The 22,394-nt window shown below is 40.4% G+C and overlaps 1 protein-coding gene across 1 annotated transcript in view; it reads right to left on the bottom strand.

The window, feature by feature from the left end:
- Positions 1–22,394, bottom strand: part of LOC101068019 (protein kinase C-binding protein NELL1) — a 160,053-nt gene that overhangs the window by 131,263 nt on the left and 6,396 nt on the right. The window lies entirely within an intron of this gene.

Genomic DNA, 22,394 nt, shown 5'->3' with positions numbered 1-22,394 from the left:
TTTAATGGACATGACGACGCTTTGACAGTGGGAAAATACAGATATGTTCGTGGGGAAATTCTAGCACATCAGAGGCACAGATGATCGAGATTCTCCTCTCTGCACCCCCATAACATCCTCCACTTTGACTTATCTTCCTCCCACCTTCTCCATTCTCACAATCCCTGGGATTTATGAGCGCTGCTACTACAGTCCCCTCTCCTCTGAGGCCTGTCCTTATTGGGAGCCATTAATCATAGCATTCTTTTGCTGCCTCTAATTTGTGTACATTGTCAGCTTGTCTAGGTTACCTTCATCAAAATCGAAGCTAGCGGCACATTCGGCTCTGTGATTATGCCGTGTGCTCCACACCGGATGGTCTGCTTTGTGATGTAGGTCATTGTTTCACCTTTTCAAATTAGTCTGTAAACAATAGCAGCATTTCTCAACATGATCCACAGTTTCACAACTACAAAACCACAAAGGAAAACATTTAATCGCAGGTTGCAGAGCTGCGAGGAGGATGAGGAGAAAGGAATTTTAGACTGTTGAAACACAATCAGGATTGTTTTGGTGAGAGCTGGTACAGTTTGTCGCTTTGCAATATTGTTGTGGTGTTTTCAAAATGTGCACTAATATGTCCACATAGGATTACAGCTACTGGTACTGGCAGAGTACAGGCTGAACACTGGGATAATTGGCTCATTTTGGGGAAATGAAAGCCAAGTTTGTTTGACAGTCATCACACAAACTACCTGACATCCAAAAAAGGCCCTTTTTGGTCTTTCCATGACTGGTTACTATAGAGACATGGCGTGGGCATAAAACACATCTTTATTTATAAGTTATGCTAGAAATGAGGTCTACATAGTTAGGCCAGATTTAAAATTGGAGTGATTCTGGCAGTGAGAGCCGAGTGTTGGATTGGACGCAAGGAGACAGAAGTCTCACAAGGATCAAGAAGCCGAGGCACAGGTAAACACGGTGTTAGTTGGGATTCAGGCAAACGTGAGAAAATCCCCAGCCGTGAGGTTGGCTGTTGCGTTACCCCAACTGAACAATCTTGGCCTGGGAAGCAGCGCCGGGATATACATAGGCCTAAAGTCACAGGAGTCACTACTGTGCAGGTGAATTGGCAGCTAGAGAATAATCCTAAAACTACGTTCTGAAAAACAATGATGGTGAGACGGAGCTGCAAGAAGCAAAGCAGCAAGAAACACAATTACAAGGGTGAACAGCGGAAACAGCAGTGCTCTAAGAGGAACACCCAGTACTGGGAAATTTAGCGCCAATTCCACTTCAGCCCAGTACCGTCAGGTCAATACCTTCTTTATTCTTCGAATAAAATGCAGTAGATTTGTTTTAGAATTTGTGAATGAATGTTATTTAGCTCTGTTTAGCTCTTTGGGACCTGTTGCCTGCATTTTTAAACTGTTTCGCCTGGAGGCACAGTGGTCAGTATTATTGCCTCACCACAAGAAGGTTGTGGGTTCAATCCCCAGCTTCAATAGACCTTTTTGGGTCTCCCTGGGCTTTTTCTGTTTCCTCAACCATTAAGAGCACGCCTAGATTGGCCTACAGTGGAAGAGAGGAGCCATTTCATATCTGTGTGCATATATATTTATCATGTGCTCATCAAATCAGCTAGTACAGCCCAGTTCACTCAATGTGTAATGACTCCAGTCAGTGGACCTCAACCACAATACAAAAACCAAGGGAGACCAGAAAGAAAAGTGGATGCACACCAGTTTGCTGAAAACTGACAAGTTCGCCTTGTGGAGGACGCTGTTGTGTTTGTGGGCGGAGCTTAGTGTCTATTCTAAGTGAGCAAAAACAAGTGGGGAACATCCAGAAAACACCAGCTTTAATGCTCCATTTGCTCTGATGCAAAATCTCGGAGCATGCCCTGCAGGAACAGAGCGAGAGAACCATCTGTCTGTGCAGTTTGAGAGAGTTTGGGGCTGCATTTTTAAAGCTGGAAGTCATAATCCACAATTGTTGTCTTCTTTTACAAAACAAATGACATAACATGAGTTGGCTTGAAGCTTGAAGATAAAGTGAGCCTTCAGTATCTGGAAAAACCAAAAATGACATGCATATATAACTTGCTATACCTATATTATTGTAATATGCTGCAGGATTGTTGTCTGCTATGGCTCCATTTTGTTTCTCTCTTAATTATTTTTTTTAATTTCCCCAGACATAGTTCATTTATAGTGCGTTACAGTGAATCCTCTGCTCGGTGGCACACAGATGTTGTGACGTGGCATCCTGCTGCGTCACGCAGTCAAATTAGGAGGCAGGATTGTGATGACAAGGCTGATTCTATTACTGAGTGCAGAAAAATAATGCAACCCAGGTAGACACAAACTTCTGACAGGGCTTTGAACACAAAGCTGAATGTTATCACCCGGTTAGGGAACACTGCCGAGTCCCAGGGGCAGACCCCCTGGGACCCCCCCCCCCTTTTAAAGACAAAATAATCACATTGCTACTGTACACATTCTTGTAGTTCTATGTATGTGAGGAATTTATTGGCATAATGGATAACCCAGCTCCTTTCACTAAATCCAAATCTAACCTCAACCGTTAAATAATTTAACCCTCAACCATCCTCTGAAGTTTTGACGACCAGTTGAAATGTCCTCATTTCCCAAAAATGCCAGTTTGCTAGTAGGATGGAGATTTTAGTTCTTGTATTATTATTATTAGCGAGTACGAGAACACACAGGTGCGGTTTTCTTCATTTTTCTTCTTGTGCTGTTGTATTTTACAAAGGCTGACCTCAGAAATACAACTGAACCTGCCCAGATCGGGATCTTCATTCACTGGTCAAGTAGATGCGCATCCACGCAAGAGTCAAAATTATTTTCTATCTTATTTTCAAGCAAATCAACTGAAACCATTTGTAGGCCTGTCTGGTGGGAGCTCTTGCACACACACACACACACACACACACTTTAGTCCTTGAGAGAAAATCTTACAAACTTGACATCTAAGAAAGACGTTTTTTTAATTAACTAAAATGTTTGTCTTTGATATTTCCTCACCATACTTTGGGAGAGAGCAATGTTTTGGGGTTTTAGCGATGTGGGGGAACATGGCTCAAAATGAATTGTGGTTTAACCGTGACACACTTTAAGTATATTATCCTTAGAAGAAGCCCAGAGTAGCACTGGCAGTTTTGAACATGCCATCAGGTGGTTAAAACAGAGAGGTGGAGGTGAAGCCTCAGTAAACAGTGAGTGTTATACCTTTCAGCAATGCTGTGATGTAGTTTATGTCCAATCTGGCTTTAATGGGTTCAGCAGTGGGGGTGCAGAGCATCTGAGGGTTATGAGTCTGCACTATTGGAGTCTTATAAAAACCGGGGGCACGTCCAGAGGGACACCTTAATAGCACTCAGGGGAATCAATGCTCTAACTTCATTTTGTCAGCCACAGTTGAATCTTCGTTCACTGTCACTTCTCTGGGAGCATGATTAATGTGTTCCTTCAAGGTACTTGCACCACAACAGCGACAACAACAAAAAAGAGTTTTGCCAGCGCGCAAATACAGCAGTGTGCATTCTAAAGTGGTGCCATTCAGTAGTGACCGAGCTGCAATGATTCCACAAACCCTCATCTCGAAACTGCATTTGCTTTGCCAGAATTTTTAAAATGGTTTTCTGCATTCATACCAGAGGGGGCTTCTGGCAGGTGGCTTTGATGCTTTTACTCGAGCCAGCTGTGAAAGCAGAATAACGTGTATTGAGTGGGTACCAACAGTGTAAACTGGTGCATTGTTCACAAAAACTGTTGCCGGGAGGCAATAATCAGGCTGCACAGCAACTCATCTCTGGACATGATGGACATGAATTGTCCCAGCAAGTTGGGTGGTGTGATTCCTTTGTCAAATCCAGAAGCACTTATCCCGAGCCTGACCCACTTTTGCTCTCAACTTTCTTCAGACAGGCAGAGGTAATCATCCTTGGTACAATTTAGATGGGGGGGGGGGTAAATGCAACATCTCTCTTTTGCGGACTGCAGCAGTGTGAATGGAATGCCAACCCACTCGCACCAACCCCTCAAACTGAACTGAAGAGATTTTTGTGAGCTATTCACTTTAAACCAGGCTGTAGAACATTAATACTGATAATATCAGGGATGAATCAAGATGCTGCCACTGCCCAAGAAATTCTGTAAGAGGTTTATATCAAATGCAGGAGCGCATTAGTGTCAACTTGCAAACAGCAGCAATAAAAATAATTAGGAGTATTGAGTGTTGCCCTTACAAAGCCAGAAAAGATATGTTTCCTCTTGAGTCTGCATGCTCACACCTCATAATGAAAAAGCAATACAAAAATGCAACAATTAGGCTGATTGAAATGATTGAATTTGCTTTTTTTTTTCTTTTTGTCTCAAAGTGCAGCTCTGGGGAAAGACAGATTAGAAAGTTTGAGTTATTTGCTGATATTCTTCAGCATGTGATGTTTTCCAAAGTGCAATAATCAAATCAAAGGGAACAAAGTTATTACATTTAATCTTGAGCAGAGAGTGAATTTGTCTGTTCAGTAGTTTTGTGCAGAAGCTCTTGGCGACTAGAGGGTCAGATCAGGAGGCAGAATCCTTTAAGTTTCAAATGACATCAATACCAATGTTCTTACAGCAAACAAATGAATTACACACAATCACACAACTTACTGGAGGGTTACCGTCTCATATTGACCAATAAGAGCCCAAGAAAAGTAACTGTGCTGAAAGATGACACCCGGAAGAAGAGAAAGAAGTAGTCACACCATTAAGTGTTCAGATGAAGGTGCAGATTCTTCTCTGCTTCAATTGTTTCCCTAATCTCGGGTCTTGAGCAAAAGCCCTCAGGCACGTTTTCTCATTGCAGTGAGATTTCTCTCATTTACCCATTAATATGTAGAAGCTGAACATGTTTATAACGGCACTAAAGGTTATAACCAAAAAGGCGGCTTTTATTCTTGGTGCAAAATGAATGCAGCAAATAAGGATTAAAAAGAAAGGGCTGGAAAGCTAAGTGCATTTTGCTTCTTCAGAACTATCAAGCCTTCTTTTTTGCTTTCCTATAGTTGAGCATTAGGCACTTGCTCCTCCATGGCAAAAATCCAGCAGCATCTCATTTTCCAGACCGACAGCATCATGAAACATATTGCCAAGGCTTGTGCAATAAAAACTTTTTAAAAAGGTTAAATACTCATAAAGCAAGAACACAATGCATTAATAAGTCATCAACTGTCCCACACTGCGGACAAATGTCCTCCTAAATTTACAGATTTGCTGTTAATCATGTAATCTTCCGTATGGAGACGCGTCCTCATAGTTACAGCCAGCGGTAGAAAGTATTCTGCGTGTGATGCGTCTTATCTCTCTCGCATCATAACCCACTGAGTCATCTCATTATACTTGCTTCATTATGCAACTGCCTTTTTAAAATCAGTGCCTCTAAGAGCAGCACTAAACACAGCTGATGGTTTATGGTCCTGTGTTTTTTTTTTTTAATATTTGTATTATGCCATAATGTGTAATTTACACAAATGGAGCTGTGATTATTTCTAATTGAGTGAAGTGCTTAAAGATGATTGAACCTTGATAGCCATCTCCTGCTTGGGATTATTAGAGTACAAATGACGTGTTGCCTTTCAGTAAACAGAGTGCAGAAAAATCCTCCGTGGTGCATTATGCCAGAAAAACAACGGTGAGATCATATTTGTCTGTTGTGGGAGGCCATATGGACTCCTCCCCCTTAAATCCTGAAATTCACACCTTGGCTGTTGACGTGGGACCATAAATGTAACATGAACAGCTGCTGTTATGAACAATGGATTTTTTAGTTTAATAACGTATCTTGAATTTTAAAAACGTGAATAATGTAGTTATTATTGTGTTAGGTGATTACTTTTGATATAATCAACATTACAATTCAATAAACCTTGTGATGCTTTAATAAACAGGGGGCACAAACATACCAAATAGGAAATAAACCTTTTAAAAATCATAATTTCAGCATAATTTACATACAAAAAAAATAGAAGCACATAGAAGTTTAAAAAAATCTCTGCTGGAGGTCTTGCTTGAATGGCAACAAGCAGATCTTAGAAACACTGAAAATTCCCGACAGCATTCAGTTCCCTGAAGCCTCCGCGGTGCCTTCAAGGACAGCCCTTCTTTCAGACGAAGGCTGAAACTGTACTTTGGCCAATATTGCAAATAATCACCTACCATGTGAAAAAGTTAGTTTAAACATGGAGAGCGACATAAACAATGAAATCAACGCCTCTTGTGCCCACCAGTATATGTCTGGACTTTTTCCAATGGCACAAATGGATTGAAAAGGAAAACCTCACATGGGTAATATTCTTGAATCCCCCCATTACAACAACACAGGGAGGAAGTACTTCATGACTTTTTAAACACCTCCATTCCAAAAACATGTGGTCTCAAAGCTGCAAGTCCTGCAGGTACATGCAGTATTTTATCTATGAGCAGCAGAGAGAGTGAAAGCGTTATTAATGGAACCAGATTACACATTACGTCATAGATTGAATTAATTATTCATTCATTTATATCCTTTGTGTTATCTGTGCCCAAAATACCCACCGTGTGTTTGCCTCTTTGAGCCATTCCACCCTATCTTTTGAAGTCGGTGTCATTATCTGATATGGGGTTGAAAAAAGCCCATAAGCCATTCTGCAGCACAGTCTTCAGCACCTTTGTGGGAATCTACTGACTTTCTCATGCCGGACGAGTTAAAAATAATCCATTCCCTTTCCATTTGCTCTATCCAGTAGAACTCCAAAGGGAAGCATCGATGTCCAAAGTTTTATCTGAAAGACCAGCAGCTTTGTGGTGTTGAAGATTCTTACCCTTTCTCCAAGCCTAATCCCAGATTACCCACTAAAGTGCTCTTAGTATTTCTTTTCCTTTCCTATCAGTCATCATCTGCCGCCTTTAGTCACATGTGAAGAGTGCAGTGCGATCTATCCTTTATTTCCCCACAGACCGACAGAAAAATGCATTGCAGCTTGTTCTGGAGATGGTGCCCTTGCATAAATAGCCAGAAGAAGTGACTTCTGTCAGTGATTAATGGAAAATTCAGGTAGATAATCCCAGCGGCCAGAGGGCCACGCTGATACTAAATGACCTCGAATGGCACATATGAAGCCAGACTGCTCCTTTACCCACACCACACTGAGAATTACAGACTTTCCCCCGGCCATTGTCTTATGAGCTTTGTGGGAATTAGACAAATGTAATCTGTCTTCTGTGTCTTCTTCAGCATCTCTAAAACACCTTCAGTGCACCAATATTAGGGAAATGTTATCATTGTAGGACATAAGTCATCATATGAATCAAACATCTATAAAACCCTGTCGACATTTGGAAGGATGTCGTGATCATCTTCTGCTTTTAGGAACGCGTAATGGAATATGCCGTGTTGTTAAGCTAATAGTAGTTAAGTAGTTTGGGAAGACTTCCTGTTGAGAGCTTCATTTGTGGGAAATCGGAGAAATGGGATTTGAATGACGCATCGCAGCAGCTGTAACGGCGGTGCGTCGTTGTCAATAGACGTTATATCCTCATCCTGCACTTGTCAAGAAACTTACCTCACAGCAGTCCATCCATGTTGAGAGATTATGTCAAGAACTACAGGGAATCATCATCAGCATCTACTTGAAAGCCCAAGATTCATGTCCTCAAGCGCTAAAAGAACGCCTCAAAACGTTCATGCTGAAAATGATGCCATCATCTTGTCCCGCTTCTAGAAGATGGAAGCTCAGCTATTGTTACGGGGAGCAGCTAATTACACCAACTGTACAAAAAGGAGACAAGCTTTTTGTCTTCATGATTATCATGTGTTTCAATCACTATCATTCTTATTGTTCTATTTTGATAAACATAATGAGCTCTCCATTAATGCAAACTAATAAAGTTACTGAACAAAATCCAGATTTTCATCCATTAGGCAAATTTATTGTAAATAACTAAACACAAACTTCATTTTCCAGTACATTACTATTAATTTAAACAAATCAGTCATACAGATATCAAAATAATGTTGATACTTATATCAAAGCTGGGGTTTTATGTCTTTAAAGTCCAAGAATAAATATTCAAATAATTTTCTGACAAAGTACAAATTCCCAAGGTGCAATTGAATATCCCACTGGATACGCAGAGTTTTCAGTCCAAAAGTTTGTTGGAAATAAAACATTTTATATTGCAAAAGGGATAGAACAAAGCAACTACAGCGATGCGTGCTATTAACAAAGACTTGCAATTACAATCAGTCGTGTCCATTCTGGGCCCCTGTGGTGCTACGTTCCAGCACCCATAGAAGGGACCCAGGTTAATATCATTTTTGGATTTTGTACCGCCTCATCTAGTGGCCCACGTTGAGCCCAGAAAAGAATGTCATCCAACCACATCCCAGTAATTAAAGTTTTGAATTAGATTTAAGAAAAGCAACATTTTTGCTGACAAAATATAGATATAATGGATTTTAGCAGCACCTCAATGTTGGGCCTCATTGCTGGCATCAAATTGGACAAAGGTTACAATTTCATTCATGATTTTTCCACATTTATATGTTGAATTACTACTTGATTTAGGGTTAGCCAAAGTAAAATTTGACCACATTGTGAATGATATACATAATGCGCAAGTGCTGACAGTTTGAAGATGGATTTCTGTTTTTACGTGATTATCAAATAGTTTGGATGCAGGTTGGCCCAAGGTGGGGTTCATTTTAATAGCTTTAACTTTGAGATTTTCTCTGCTCATTAATGCATACAGCCTCAGCAGCCTCATTATTTAAGCTAATTAGAAAGAGCAGTAGGAACGTCAGAAGAACATTGTTACAGTGAATGAAATATTACAAAGGGCAAGAAATAAAAGTATTTCTGCAGTCAGTAGGACGCAGATTTATAGAGCATTTAAATGGTCAAACTTCAAATGAAATGATCAGTTCGTTTTACAGTGATGAAGCTTTTTAATCATTTTAGATGATTGATAGAAGTAAAAGTGGGTGAAGAGGTCACTAATAATGTGGCTGCAATGCTCCGTTTTTGTACAGAGATAATGTGATATCATATAAATATATAACCAAATACTGCCAATATGTGAATTTGAGGTCAAGCTTTGCGTTGTTATACACAATACAAACATCTCATCCTGCTCTGTCCTCTGCATCTTCTTCTCTCTCCAGCTAATGTCATGTCCACCTATCTATTCTTGGTTCTCAGTTCTGCATTATTCCCCTAGTTTAGTCATTTATTCTCCAAATCATCTCAGTTTGGCCTCCCTGACTTAATCTCAAACATCTGACATGTGCCGTCCCTCTGATGGACCTATTCTTGATCCCATCTCTGCTCATTTCTCCAAAGACAACCTCAACCTTTCCATCTCTGCCACCTCTAGCTCTGCTTCTCCCTGCCACTGTCTCCAAACCACACAGCATCTCTGGTCCCACACCATCTTCTATACCTTTCCCTTTACCATCTTTATACCTTTTAATTTGCAGGAAGGGTTAAAGGGTCATATCCTCTCCGTCCTTGGCTTATTTACAGTTCAAGTACAAGAGCGAGCTCTGGTTGGTGTTCTGTATTAGGTGCTTATGCTCCTTCATGACATCAGGCAACACATGGGTCTCCAGGAGAATAGTCTGCAACATTTTTCGTCCCCTAAGCCAAATTAGATTAGATAACGTGCAAAGATGTGAAAAACAGAATAGGAAGATTTTCACCCACATCCAGCCATCATAAGGAAGATGAGAAAGAAAATGTGTCACAAGAGAACTTTGACTTTTTCATACTGGGTGTTAATAGTGCCAGAATTAAAATTTAAATATTTAATTGAAAAGAGCAATGTTCAAGGCCAAGGCAAGAGCCCCATATTATTTGAGTCATGCTCCTCTAAAGACTGATACATATGAGATGTAATGCAATAAATCAACTTTAAGGCATGCCAAATTAGTTTCTTGCATTTTATATTTCTTTTATTGACCATATATTGCAGCTGCTGCTCCTCGGCCCCAAAAACCAAGAGCATAATGTGGGTTTTTTCCCAGCCGTCAAGTGTAAAAAAACTGACATCTCTGGTTCCAACCAGGATATTAGTCTTGAATCATTTATAAACATGCATCTGCTAAAAACTAAAGTTAAAGTCCCTCCCTTAGCAACAGAAAAACCCAGTGAAAACAGTTTATTAAAGCTTATGTCACGATTCGAAAACATAGTCACTGTGATGGGAAAAGTTCCCAAGGACTCGATCAGTCAGGGCTGCCAGAACAAATAAAACACTACATCAGGAAAAAAGGCAGCAAAACGCCACGGACAGGTCACCAGCCCATCACTGGGCACTCAGACCTTTGGGTGTTACAGCGTTGTATAGCAATCATGCGGCTTAACCTGCACATCAGGAGTCGGACACAAGCGTCCAGTAAACACAAACATTACATCGCGTTACTCCAGTCAGTTCAGCATCGCGTATGATTAAGTTAGAACTTAGCAGCTTTTATGTTTGTAGTGTTACGACGTGCTGCTGATGGTGTTGCCTTGCAGCACTTTGACTCCCAACAGAGTGTTTAATTGAAAGTTAGCACACAGCGAGTGAGACAAGCCAGGAAGGCTGTAACTGTCTCATAATCTCTCCAAGCATAACAGCGATCACTACCTGAAGGAAAGGAAATCACTACAATAAAATGGGTGATTTTACTCAAACCGCTTTAAAGACAGTGTTTAAAGTGCTGTATAACAATAATAATGAGGAGAATCTCTGATTAAGCAGTTGTCTTATCCAACTTCCCACGAGTCTAAATGTCTTTTCTCACTTCAGAAATTATACAGTGTGGATCGCACTGATCTCATTCCTAATTTATATCATAAATGTACTCTATTCAGTGGGACTCTTAATAAGCCAAACTGACTGAAACCTTAATTCAACATGAACAAGCAACCTGGAGAAGAACGTTATATCCGAGCAAGATAAGGTTTTACTCCTGGAACTGGGATGAAAATAAACTACTGCATAATTCATAACAGCTATATATATATATATATATATGTATTTTTCAGTTATTCTTCCCGTGCATGTTTAAAAATGGCTCCAGACACCTTTGATTTGCGGGTGTTTTCATGCTCAACTGCTGCAGATAAAACATCACCTCAAACCCAATCCAGTCTGATTCATTAGACTCTCTCCTGGGTCGTGAGGAGGCTGTAATTTGTCCCACTTAACAAAGACCAGTCACGTTTATGCCTACAAACAATTCTGGTTCACCAGTTCATTTGACTTGCGTGTCTTTTCGATTGTGTTGTCAAATACAACATGCAATCTCCACACAAAGTTTTTCCAATGTCTTTACAAGATGAAAAGGGAACAATTTGCCCTGGGAAACGTGCTGTTCTGCAGTCTATTACGCAGGGAGGCTCTGTTTTTAAAGCCATACAACAGCTTGTGCTGCTGCAGAGCATCAGGGGAGGAAGGCAGGCTTGCTTTGCATGATGCGTTTGTTGTTGGGAGCTTATTACTTTGGCTCTCCATTATCACTTCTGTGAGGTTCTGACTTGGCATTTTATTGTGAAAGTAAACAATTTTAGGCCCTATTTTCTGAAATGTCCTTTATTATAAGTCACATTTACGATTAAATCTGAAAATCATCGTCGGGCATCTTTTGTTCACCTTCCCTCCACTGTTGCAGATTTCTTGATGGTCTCGATTTATCTTCCATTAGGTCTTGGTCTTATGGTGACGCGAGCCAACAACTTCATGAGCAGTAAATGCAACCGACTCATTTACAACAATTGAGGTTACATTATGACTTGTGAGGGAGCGGAGTAATGATTCGAAGCTGAGCGCAGGTCAATATTATTTTGCTTCCATTTATCAGCTGATGCAAATGTCCAATAAACTGTAATATCAATGTATTATAGTTACTGGCCAATCATAATTCAAGATTAATTTAAATGTGATCAAATTTCTTCCTTTCCCATCTAAAAAGTTGTACGATTGGTATAAAAGGGCAACTAAAGGACAAATAACATTAGAATTTTATAGTCACAGAAACATACAATTAAAAGCATCCCATCATTTACATCTATCAGGACCCTGGAGCTCCACTGGCTCTGTATTCAATGTGTCCTGGTCTCATCACAACCATTTGACAGTGGTGGCTGCAGCACTCATCTTCCTCTTTCCCTCCTTTCTTTGCCATTTTCAGACCAGTGTTTAATATAGCAAGAATGTAAATGTGGAATGTTCTTAGCTTTGTCATTCTTCTCCCCAGTTCTCTGATTAGTTTCTCAGGAAGTGCTACTTGCCTGGAACAAAGCCTCAACAGAAGTTAATTCTTTAATTAAATGGAAACACAACGTGGCTTAAGGGTTCTGCTGCATCCTAATGAGTCGTGCAGCATAAAAACACGTGTCACTGTTGCTAGGATTGTTTGCAAAGCATTTTCACGCTCTCTTGGGCTAATTTCACACATGTGTTTAAGTGCAACATTAAACATTCAGCTTGGTGCAATTACAGCATTCGGAATGTACTTTACACACACATTTGTGGCTGATATCATCATTGATTATTTTATTTAATGACCTTCACCCTCCCTTGCCCTTTGCTAAAATGTGAACGTTCTCTTTGATGCCACAGATTTGCCTTTAATAGTCTATTAGAGAGAAATATCTGAGGAGCTGGTTAAACGAAAGCAAAGTCTCAGCTTGAGACCAAGCTAAAAGTGCACATTGGCTACGATGGAATGGTTCTGCCTCTGTGGTTATAAAGCCAGGATTCTTATCTAATAAGCGCGTTGAAGTGAGTTCTTCTCGGCTTCACAGCTCTTGGCAGGACACCGTCATGGAGGACAAAATGTTTACAAGGCAAGAGGTAATTGCAAGACTCGACCTTTCAGCCCAGCCAAAAAAAAACAAAAAAAACAGCAAATGCTGGTTTTTGGACTAGCTAGTGGAAAAATTGGTCACCGCCGAAGACCCCTCTGGTGGGCACACCATGGCTCCTTGCTTCAGAGCTGCGCAGTGGTTCTCCAAGCTGAGCAGTGAGAAGGTAGAACGCGTCTGTGTGTTACTCACCGCACAGTTGGCAGGAGTGCAGCCGCCTCTGTGCAATTGATTAATTTTACACTCTTTGACTTTGAAGCTAAGGATGATGGCATTTTTGCCGGAGCCTGTTCTTCTGGGACGAGAGCTTCATGGTGTGGGCCTGACCTCGTCATTCTTAGCTCAAGCTTTTCAAGTTAATAGTTTTTCATTTGTCTGACTAATGGATTTACTCAAAGTTGTTTTCATTTGTGATCACCATTTCATAGCATATTGGATCTATATTCCCTTGTGCAGGGAGAACATTAAAGTGCTTGTAACGCTGTTTTCATGCATTTTTATTCCTGTTTGCACTGCTGCAGTCAGACCTATTGTGTGTGTAATTTGTGTGACAACTCAGATGGCAAAAGGGACCATATTAGCATCATGGAGGCTTTTAAATTCATTAAAAATACACAAAAGATTTCATAGTAAAATTAAAATGCCAAATTAGCATTTAACAGACTCAACATATTAACAGTAGAAAACTAAGCATCCAACTTTTGTTTTTTGTTTAAATTCTGGCAATACCAAACTAATACTAGTAATACTAATACTACTAGCTAGTGCAGTTGATGGGGCACACACAAAATACTGTGTTACATTTGTGTAGAAATCAATAGAGTTGCACAGTGCTCGGAACGCGGGTGCTGAACATGCATAGCTTATTTCGAGGTGATAATCTCCTACTGATTTGATGTAAATCCATACCCTCTCTGACACCGAGTCAATGATAATCACACCCCTTTTCTCCCCAGATATAACGCAAGCGCATCTCTGCAGAGTTGGGATTGATTTGTGAAACTCCATCTCCAGACTTCTTTGGAATCAGTTCGACCAAGAGGTTTGCACAGCTAAACCTCGTGTTGTTTTAATCTCTAAAATAGCATTTGTGAAATCGACTGACTTCAAAAATTGCTGACAGCATCATTCATTTTTATGCAAGAAGATCAAACTGATGTATTTTAATTTGAAAGTTCTGTCCATTAAATCATCTCCTACAGCTTCAAGTTACAACATTTATTTGATACATCTTAACACTTCAAATATCCCTTTAAAATGTCTGTCAAGTGAGCACTCAGATTTGAATCCTCCGATTTGATAGTTCCTTTTGCGCGTTGATTGTACACATCTTTTGTGCTGTAATTGATTTGCTTGTAAACAGCTTATTAGTGCAAAGATTGCTTTAGGACTCAAACTCATCTCATTAAGACTGAAACGCATTAGTGCCGATAAATACAGAGCTTGAATACTGATGATGCGACATGCAGGAGAGCGTCAGAAAAACCTGAACAATCATCCTTTTACTTGGAACAAAAAACAAACAATACACTTTCAAGCCTGCAAAGAACGCCGGGAAGTATGTCAGCAGCTATCTCGGCTTTTCAGTCCATCTGGTGCTCTTATTAGTTTCAAGCCACACGTGCTCGCCCAAGTGCTGTGCAGGATGCCAGTGGGCAGTGCGGGTGTGAGAATGCCATCTGTAGTCACACCATCACATCCACCCTGGCGGCTGTCCACACTAGACCCTGCTTATTTATCAGTGCCTGGCAGAGAATCTTAATGCTAATTGATTTTCCAAAGGCCTCCCCTAATGCAGAAACTTGGACCTTGTGCTCCTACCTCTACACATCAGCGGGATCCCTCCTGCTGAAACTACGGGCATCGTCACCAAACTGATGTGCTGGTTATCGTGTGTCACGGAGACACGACAGTGCTACTGTAAATAATAGGCTGTGGAGAGAAAACAGATCAAAGGCTATGAGTGTATTGCACATGCAGTGGAGCATGTGACTGGATTGTGCGTTTAGCCATGAGGCTCTAGTTTACGTCTCCAAGAGGAAAATGAAGGAGCGGATTGACAGCACTGCTGCCGAGAACTGCTGCAGCGGGAGAAGCGCTGCTGCGACCAGCAGCGGGAACAATGATGGTGATTAACACTCCATGACTATCACAGACCCCCTGATGTTAAAAATGATCTCCGAGTCTGAGAAGACTCATTAGGAGTCAGGTACACAGAGCGGTAGTGTGGTTCTTATGGCAGATAATCAAATTTACTGGAGACATTTCAAAAGACTTTCTTCTCATCTCCGTAGATGAACAAACATTGTTCCACACGGAGTATTTGGCACTTTAGAATGGTCTCAAAGTTAAGAGATTTGAGGGTTTCGGCCAGTTGGTCCTCGTTATCGCAGTGGAGATTTAGCATTTTGGTGAGAATGTTGTTGATTAAAAACTGCATCTTTTGAAGAGAGACAGCAATGACTTGCACATTTATATCAATACTAAAAATGTTCATGTGGAAGATCTGTGAAATTCTTTTATAATGTCCAGGGAAAGATCAGTGGCAACTACCTTCCACAGTGATACAGAGAAACATAGCCAGGATCCAAGCCAAGATCAGCGATGGAAATAAAAGCACATAGTCCGCAGAGAACATCACACACATTTTATACAGCAGGTTTTACATTTTTTGTTTAAAGTGTATATTCTAATCCTGCTCAGATGGCAAGAAAGACTGTTGCCTCCTTCACATATGTTAGGAAGTTGCATTATAAGGATACGTGTTATTTATGACATTTACTGTGGGGGTTAGATTGAAGACACACCAGAAGGATACCTTAAACAGTTGTGATGTAGATACAGTGAACAGAAACACATACAGATTGTAAAGGTGAATACATGTTGGTCATTTATACATTTTAGGTTACATGCATGCATTTTCTCAGTCGTATTTGAAATAGTTTTTTTATAAATCCTTCCACACTGACATCACAGAGATCTTAGATGCGCACAGCAAGAGATTTCTTAATTATTTTTTTGAAAAACTGACAAATCAAATTAAAAAGCAATGTGAAATCCTGCTGTGGCTCGCATTTAAAAATAAAGCTATAATTTATTTGACCAGCCGTGATCAAGCTAGCTTCCACCCCCAGGTTTACCTGCTACCCTGTGCTAAGTTCTTCCTGATCGCCATTCGAGACTACTGTTCCTTTGTGATTGCCTAGCCCCCCCATCTTCATTCTTATTCATTTCAGGATAGATTCTAAGGGTTTGTTTTTAAGGCATGGGGGGGTGTCATTCTGGATCATCTGAGTTATTAAACTTTGGTCTGCATAACAGAGCTCAGAGCTGGAGGAACAGAAAAAACAAAAAAAACAATGAAATTAGGATAAAGAAACAAAATATTTTAGGTATATTTGAGAGGTGCGTTAGGTTGCACATGTCTGTACTCTCAAAGCTGTCCAAGTCAAGTTTTTATATAAAAAGATGGTTATGTTCTGCAGCAAAAGATGAATTTTCTTAAAAGTAAATCATCAGAATTCATGTCAGACAGTGGGCCATCACATATTTAGTTCAAGGACAGGAGCCATTAGGGGCTTCCTTCTCCCCTCTGTGGCTGGATCTTTGCCCCACAGATCTTCAAGGACAGAAGCTACAGTGGAGGACTAAAATAAGCCCATGATGTGCCTGGCATAATCAATGGCTCTCCCACAGCTGGCCTACTTTAGCTTCCCTGCACACTGAACCTTGAGCAGAAAAAAACAACATCTAAACATATATGGAAGCTCATTTCTGTCCTCTAATCTCCTCATGGGGGTTTCCCCCCACCACACCCTCAGTCTTGTCATCTGTGGAAAGTTCGAGTCGCTCAATTAAATTTGCATCATAGCATTTTAAAATATATCCTTTTGCAATCAAACACTTCAAATGACACTTTGTATGCAATTTAACCATAAAAGCAACTTTAAATGGTAAGTGACAGATGCACTGAATTGAAAAATGCTTACGGCCACCTGAACATAAAGGCAAATTGACAAACTGAGCCAACACTTAAATAGGTTAAGTGCTTTTTGACAGCAGTCCTCGGGTGACTGTCAGAAAAGTACGGTAAAGCTAAATCAGTGGCTGAGCAAACAAAAGTCAAGTTTGAGAAATGTCAGCATGAGGAGTAATCAGGAATGACACTATTTCCGAGTCCCATTATCTGGTTTCTAACAGTAACTGCGCACGGCTTCATGAAAACGGAATTATACTCAGAAATGCAAAATGCATTGTGTGGTTTGAGTTGGGTTTTTTTGTACACTGCAGTTTGTCATCCTGCATCACAAGAGGGTTTTTCAGGCTACCATTTGTCCACGAGTCAAACACCTTTTGTCCTCTATTGACAACTGGCAGGTGGAATTCCAAGCAGTCCCACATCTGGTGAGGTTATCCTATAGATATTGTAAAAATAGGCTGAACATGTTTGTTTCAGGGTGTACTTTAATTGAATAAAGTACGCATGCATATACCCATATATGGTTGATGTTGCCATGGCATCCACGGGGTGGAAGCCGCCCCCCATCACATCTTCCTCTGCCAAGAAAGCCTTTATCACAACAGTGGCATCTGTCAAGGTTCTAACATCTTAGGTTCCAATCAGAAAGGAAGGAGAGCCTCCATCCTGGAGATGGTAATATCATTTTACTGCAGGTTTAAAACTCATTATATACTGAACGTACCCGTTTTGTTTTCAGGAAGAAATTAATATTCACAGCCAATGAGCATACAAGTTAAAATCATCATCAGCCCACTAATTTTAAGCTTAGCACCAACCAAATGATGGGTAATAACTTGTGCAGTCATAGCTTGAGGAAATCGATAAAAGACTAGTTCCTGAGGACCGCCACATGCACAACACTTTGGCGCCAGGTGATTACCCCGAGTCTGCTTTTATTAACAGCTCATTATGTGTGCGATTTATCTTCTTGGGGAAAGAATATTTCCATATGTGAGAAGGTGTCTGTAGAGGCCCTATAGAGGAATTTAAATATGATGTCATTATCGCCCTGAGGATGATGCCGTGTGAAATCTGTGGAAGAAATGGTGTGAACAGCAGACCTCCACCATTTCTTTGAAAGACCTAATTATCCAAACTTCTTCCAGGTAATAAAAATCATTTTCTGCCTCAACTGATCAAAAGAAAAAAAGACTGAAAAAACATTAACTAGCAGAGTTGTGGATAGGCTTCAAACCGATTAGTGTGTGACTGATGGTGCTTGTCTTTCTTTCAATGGATGCTGGAACGGTAGTTCCAGCTCTCAGAGGTAGGCCGGATGATGAGGCTCCATGAAGTGTGTGTATAAGAGGTTTCTAGGACCGCAAACACACATGAATAAAGAGCAGTGATGCACGAAGGGGCTGGTAGAGAATGCTGACATACAGGATGTGACAGCCTTTAATAGATTATGAATAATGTAATCCAGAAGGGGAAGGACACATCAGTTTTTAAAGCTATACAACTTTGATTTCTATCATTTATTTATGAACAAATTTATTATCAACTGGTCAATTTTCCAGGTGATTGTGATAAGGGCTTTTAAACAATTCAGCTGAACCCTCTCCACCCCACTACCCGTTGATGCCTATCCAGCATATTTCAATACATTACACATTTCCTCACTTTTCCTATTTAATTCTTTAATTTTGACCAATTTCTCAACAACCAGAGAATTATCAGCCATGGCAAAATACACCATCTACCTGTGCATACGTTCTGTTGATTATGAATGTTCCAGTAACACAAATAGGCCTTCCTCTCAGATTCTGTTACTTTGCTCTGAGCTTTTGCTTCCAGCTCACCAACAGGATTGTGAGTAAATGATGGATGATGACGACTGGCAGCTTTCAGAGAGAATCATTAGGAACTAGACAAATAGACGAACAGAAGAACAGACACGTCCTCTACCAAACCGCAACAAAATGGTTTAATCCCATTTGTTCCAAGATTAACCATCTCATGTGGAATTAAACTAAAAGTGCAGCACTTCTGTCAAGCACACTTTTCAGGGGTTCTTTATTTTTCCAAATAAATGAAAACATTAGTGTCAGCCAATGACAAAACCATGATAAAAAAGGGCCGAATGTCTCTACGGACCTCGAGGACCGAAAAGAAATAATACTTGCGTCAACAGTTTTGAGATGGACTTTGTTATCAGATCACAGAGGACAATATAGAAGATAAGATAGATAAGAGGAAAACAGATGTAATCATTGCTTTCATTGATGGATTTGCCCTCTATTGTCCCGTCAGCAAATTACAGGAAGACGGTAAATGGGATTAGGGTTACTTCCCAGCATGCAAAGAGCAAGTCTATTGCTTTTCTTATGAAACACAATCACAACATAAGCCAAGCGTATGTTTGAAAATGAAACATATTACAATATAATCGAGTAATTTAGCTTAATTTGTCAATGGAACTGTTATCTCATTTACATCCAAATCTTACAGCCCTGTTTTTCTTCCAAGAATGGTTCTTAAAAGTCCAAAAAGTTGGGTTTTAACGAGTAGCCTGTAGCCTTCATATCTGAGAACAGATCCGTATACCCGTTTCCCGTTAAACTCCGTCCTCGTGGCGAGTTTGAGAACATTGGCCGAAAGATTTCTCTTATATGGCTCAATGTGAGAGATCACTTGATTCATTAAGTTTTATGAAAGTAAAAGTGATGGCTTCATCAATATGCAAATGATGTAACGGTATCGTCTGATGAATTGCAAAGCCTAGAGGTGGCTCAAATGCGTTTCAGCTTGTTTGCAGTATCAACACACTTAGATAATGAAACTTACACCCTCATTTGCATACATTTACAATTCAGTTTTTTCCTCCCACCAGAAGGTGGCAGATCACAGATTTTATTAGGTTGCAGCTCACTTCTCAATTGGTCTTGTTCATAGTGGCCATAAATATATATATACACCATATTACCGGTATATAAATTATAGTATAATAAATGTACTCTTGTAAATGAGCATTCACGTGTTAAAAAGTGTGGGCTCTTTAGAAATTTGAGAAAGTCAGGTTTCATGGGCAATACATCGTTGTACATTCCACGCTAGATGTGCTACATTGCTGGACTCAAAGTTAAGCCCGTCTGCTTTGTCTCTTCCGGCTGCCGTCTGTCCTCTTATATCCTTTCCTGTGATCAATAACTCATTGTTTTATTTTCAGTTCCTGGGTGGAAGAATTCATTTCAGAAACCAAAACAAACAGGTGAGCTTAGCCTGAGAGGAAGGAAGTTTTGTTCCATTGATCAAGAATCCTTTCAACTCCCATTGATGTATTGTGGTCACTTTCTTGTATGGGTCAATAAAAAATAAAAACACAATAAAAGGGTCATCCTAACCTCATTGTATCCCTTAGCCAAAAGCCTAAGGTTACAATAGGATTATTGATTATTAAGAGAGTAGATAATTCACAAGGAGGCTGGCAGTTCAGCTTAAATGTTGTTACTACCAACACGTTGATTAATAACATCAGGTGCCACCTCGGGCTCCATGCAATGACACATTAGTCACCCTTAGAGCATCACACAGGTGCTGATCAAGATCAGCGTTTACTATAATTAAGTCCACCATGTTTAAGACATCAAAACTAGAAATATTGGGTTGGTTCATCATCTGCACCTTATTGAGAAATAGTCACTCAAATGGGGGCGTCACTACAGAGAGGTATATCCCATCTGTAAACTAATGATGGTTTTAGAGGGTTGTAAGGCTCACCTTTATTTTTGAAGTGTGTGTATGCCATGGAAATGTCCCAATAAACAAGGAAATGTTTAGCCATTTAGGAGCAGCGTAGCTACATGAGGTTGGCTACCGGATGGTGATGTAAAGGGGCAGAAGAGATTAATCACAGGATCAATCACAATACTGTGGTCTCATTCAGCTAAATGAGGATCTAAGCTACATGTTAGGTGATTTTACATGTATCATGAATGAAGCGGGTCTACTTACACAAAATAAAGCACTTCAGATGCAGTGTCTTAGCTGCTATCAGGGTGCAGTCATCCTGAGGTAGATTATGCACACCTGCACAGCTTACACTCTTTAATCACGGTCTGCTACAACTCATCAGCAGCTTAGTTGGAAATATGACGTACGGCAAGAATGCAGTCGTGTTGGTGGTTCCAGAGAACCTCAGCTGAATTCCAATCAGTCGTCAGCAAACCTCACATTTTAATTCATCGTTTTCGCAGTGACAGTTTACACTGCAGCAATTCTCTCTTACAAGTCCTGCAAATGGAAAGTGCTGTGAAATGATAGCAGCCAATATGCTTTTGTATTTATGAAACTCAAAGACGCTCAGACAATTTCAATTAGTCAATGTATTTTTTTTTAATCAGGCTTTTAAGGAGTCATCAGTGAGCCGTGTTTCTATTTGACATGACCAGGCTTTGAAGGAGAAATATTAGTACACGAAGGCCAACCTAATTTAACCGTCACTGATTCGATGCAAGCCAGCTGCTGGAAGACTTTAATGGGTCTTCCAAACAACAGCCTCATACATTCATGCACACTGATAATTCCTGAACGAGTGGGTACATTAGCTGAACAGATAAGTGGATGAGAAAGATCTTTATCTGGTCCTGAAAATACTGCATAGAATTAAAAGAAAACCTCAAGATTCCACCAATGTGTAGGTGTCAAGTAATAACTAATTCCACATATTAGTGTCTTAAAAGACTTCTGTTCATTTATAGGAAAAACACCGCAGGTGAACACAGGCCATGGGGCTGCAAAATAATGAGCTCCTGGATTCTGGCTAGCCAATATCTCTAAAAATCCTGAAAATATGCCATGGCTTTAATAATTAGCACAGTAGTGCTGTAAAACAGTAACAAAGCAGAACGGGCCATCATGAAATTGATCTTCCACCACAGAGGCGGGGGGGGGGGGGGGGGGGGGGGGGGGGGGGGGTAGAGGTCATGTAAATTAGAAATTACAGAAATGTGCTTAATTGATATCTATAGACAGTATTTGTATAAGTGTTTCAAGTAATGACAGCTTGAGTTTATTATTGATGCTGGAACTTCTGCCAGTTCTGAGCCAACATGGGAACAAACTCAAGGAAACATTATTCCTAACCAACCGTAATTTATGCCATGTAATATAAAAACACAATGGCACCAAAACAAAACGGCAAGAACTGCACACTGGACCATCAGGGTCTGAAGCAGTAATCCTAAAATCTTCCTATTCAGGCCCAGCACTCTCCTGCCCACACTACAGTACATGGCTGACAGCAGCCACTGCCATGCTCCAGAGATCAGTGTCCTAATTCAAGGGGGACTGGAAAATGGTGGCATTGTGCCACTGAAAGCCAACTGCCAACAAGCAGTTGGAGGCAGGAACAAAATAAATGGTCAGAACCAGCCAGTTCTGGCCTGTAGGAGGAGCCAGCTTCTCCGAATGGATCCAGAAGGACATCTGCACACTTGAAAACCTCATGCTGATAGAGGCCACAGTCATTACAATTTCCTATTTTAGCCATCA

The sequence above is a fragment of the Takifugu rubripes genome, chromosome 13 (genome assembly GCF_901000725.2).
Source record: "Takifugu rubripes chromosome 13, fTakRub1.2, whole genome shotgun sequence".
Taxonomy (NCBI): Eukaryota; Metazoa; Chordata; class Actinopteri; order Tetraodontiformes; family Tetraodontidae; genus Takifugu; species Takifugu rubripes.
The sequence above is the reverse complement of the archived record's forward strand: the minus strand, read 5'-3'. Positions and strand labels throughout refer to the sequence as shown.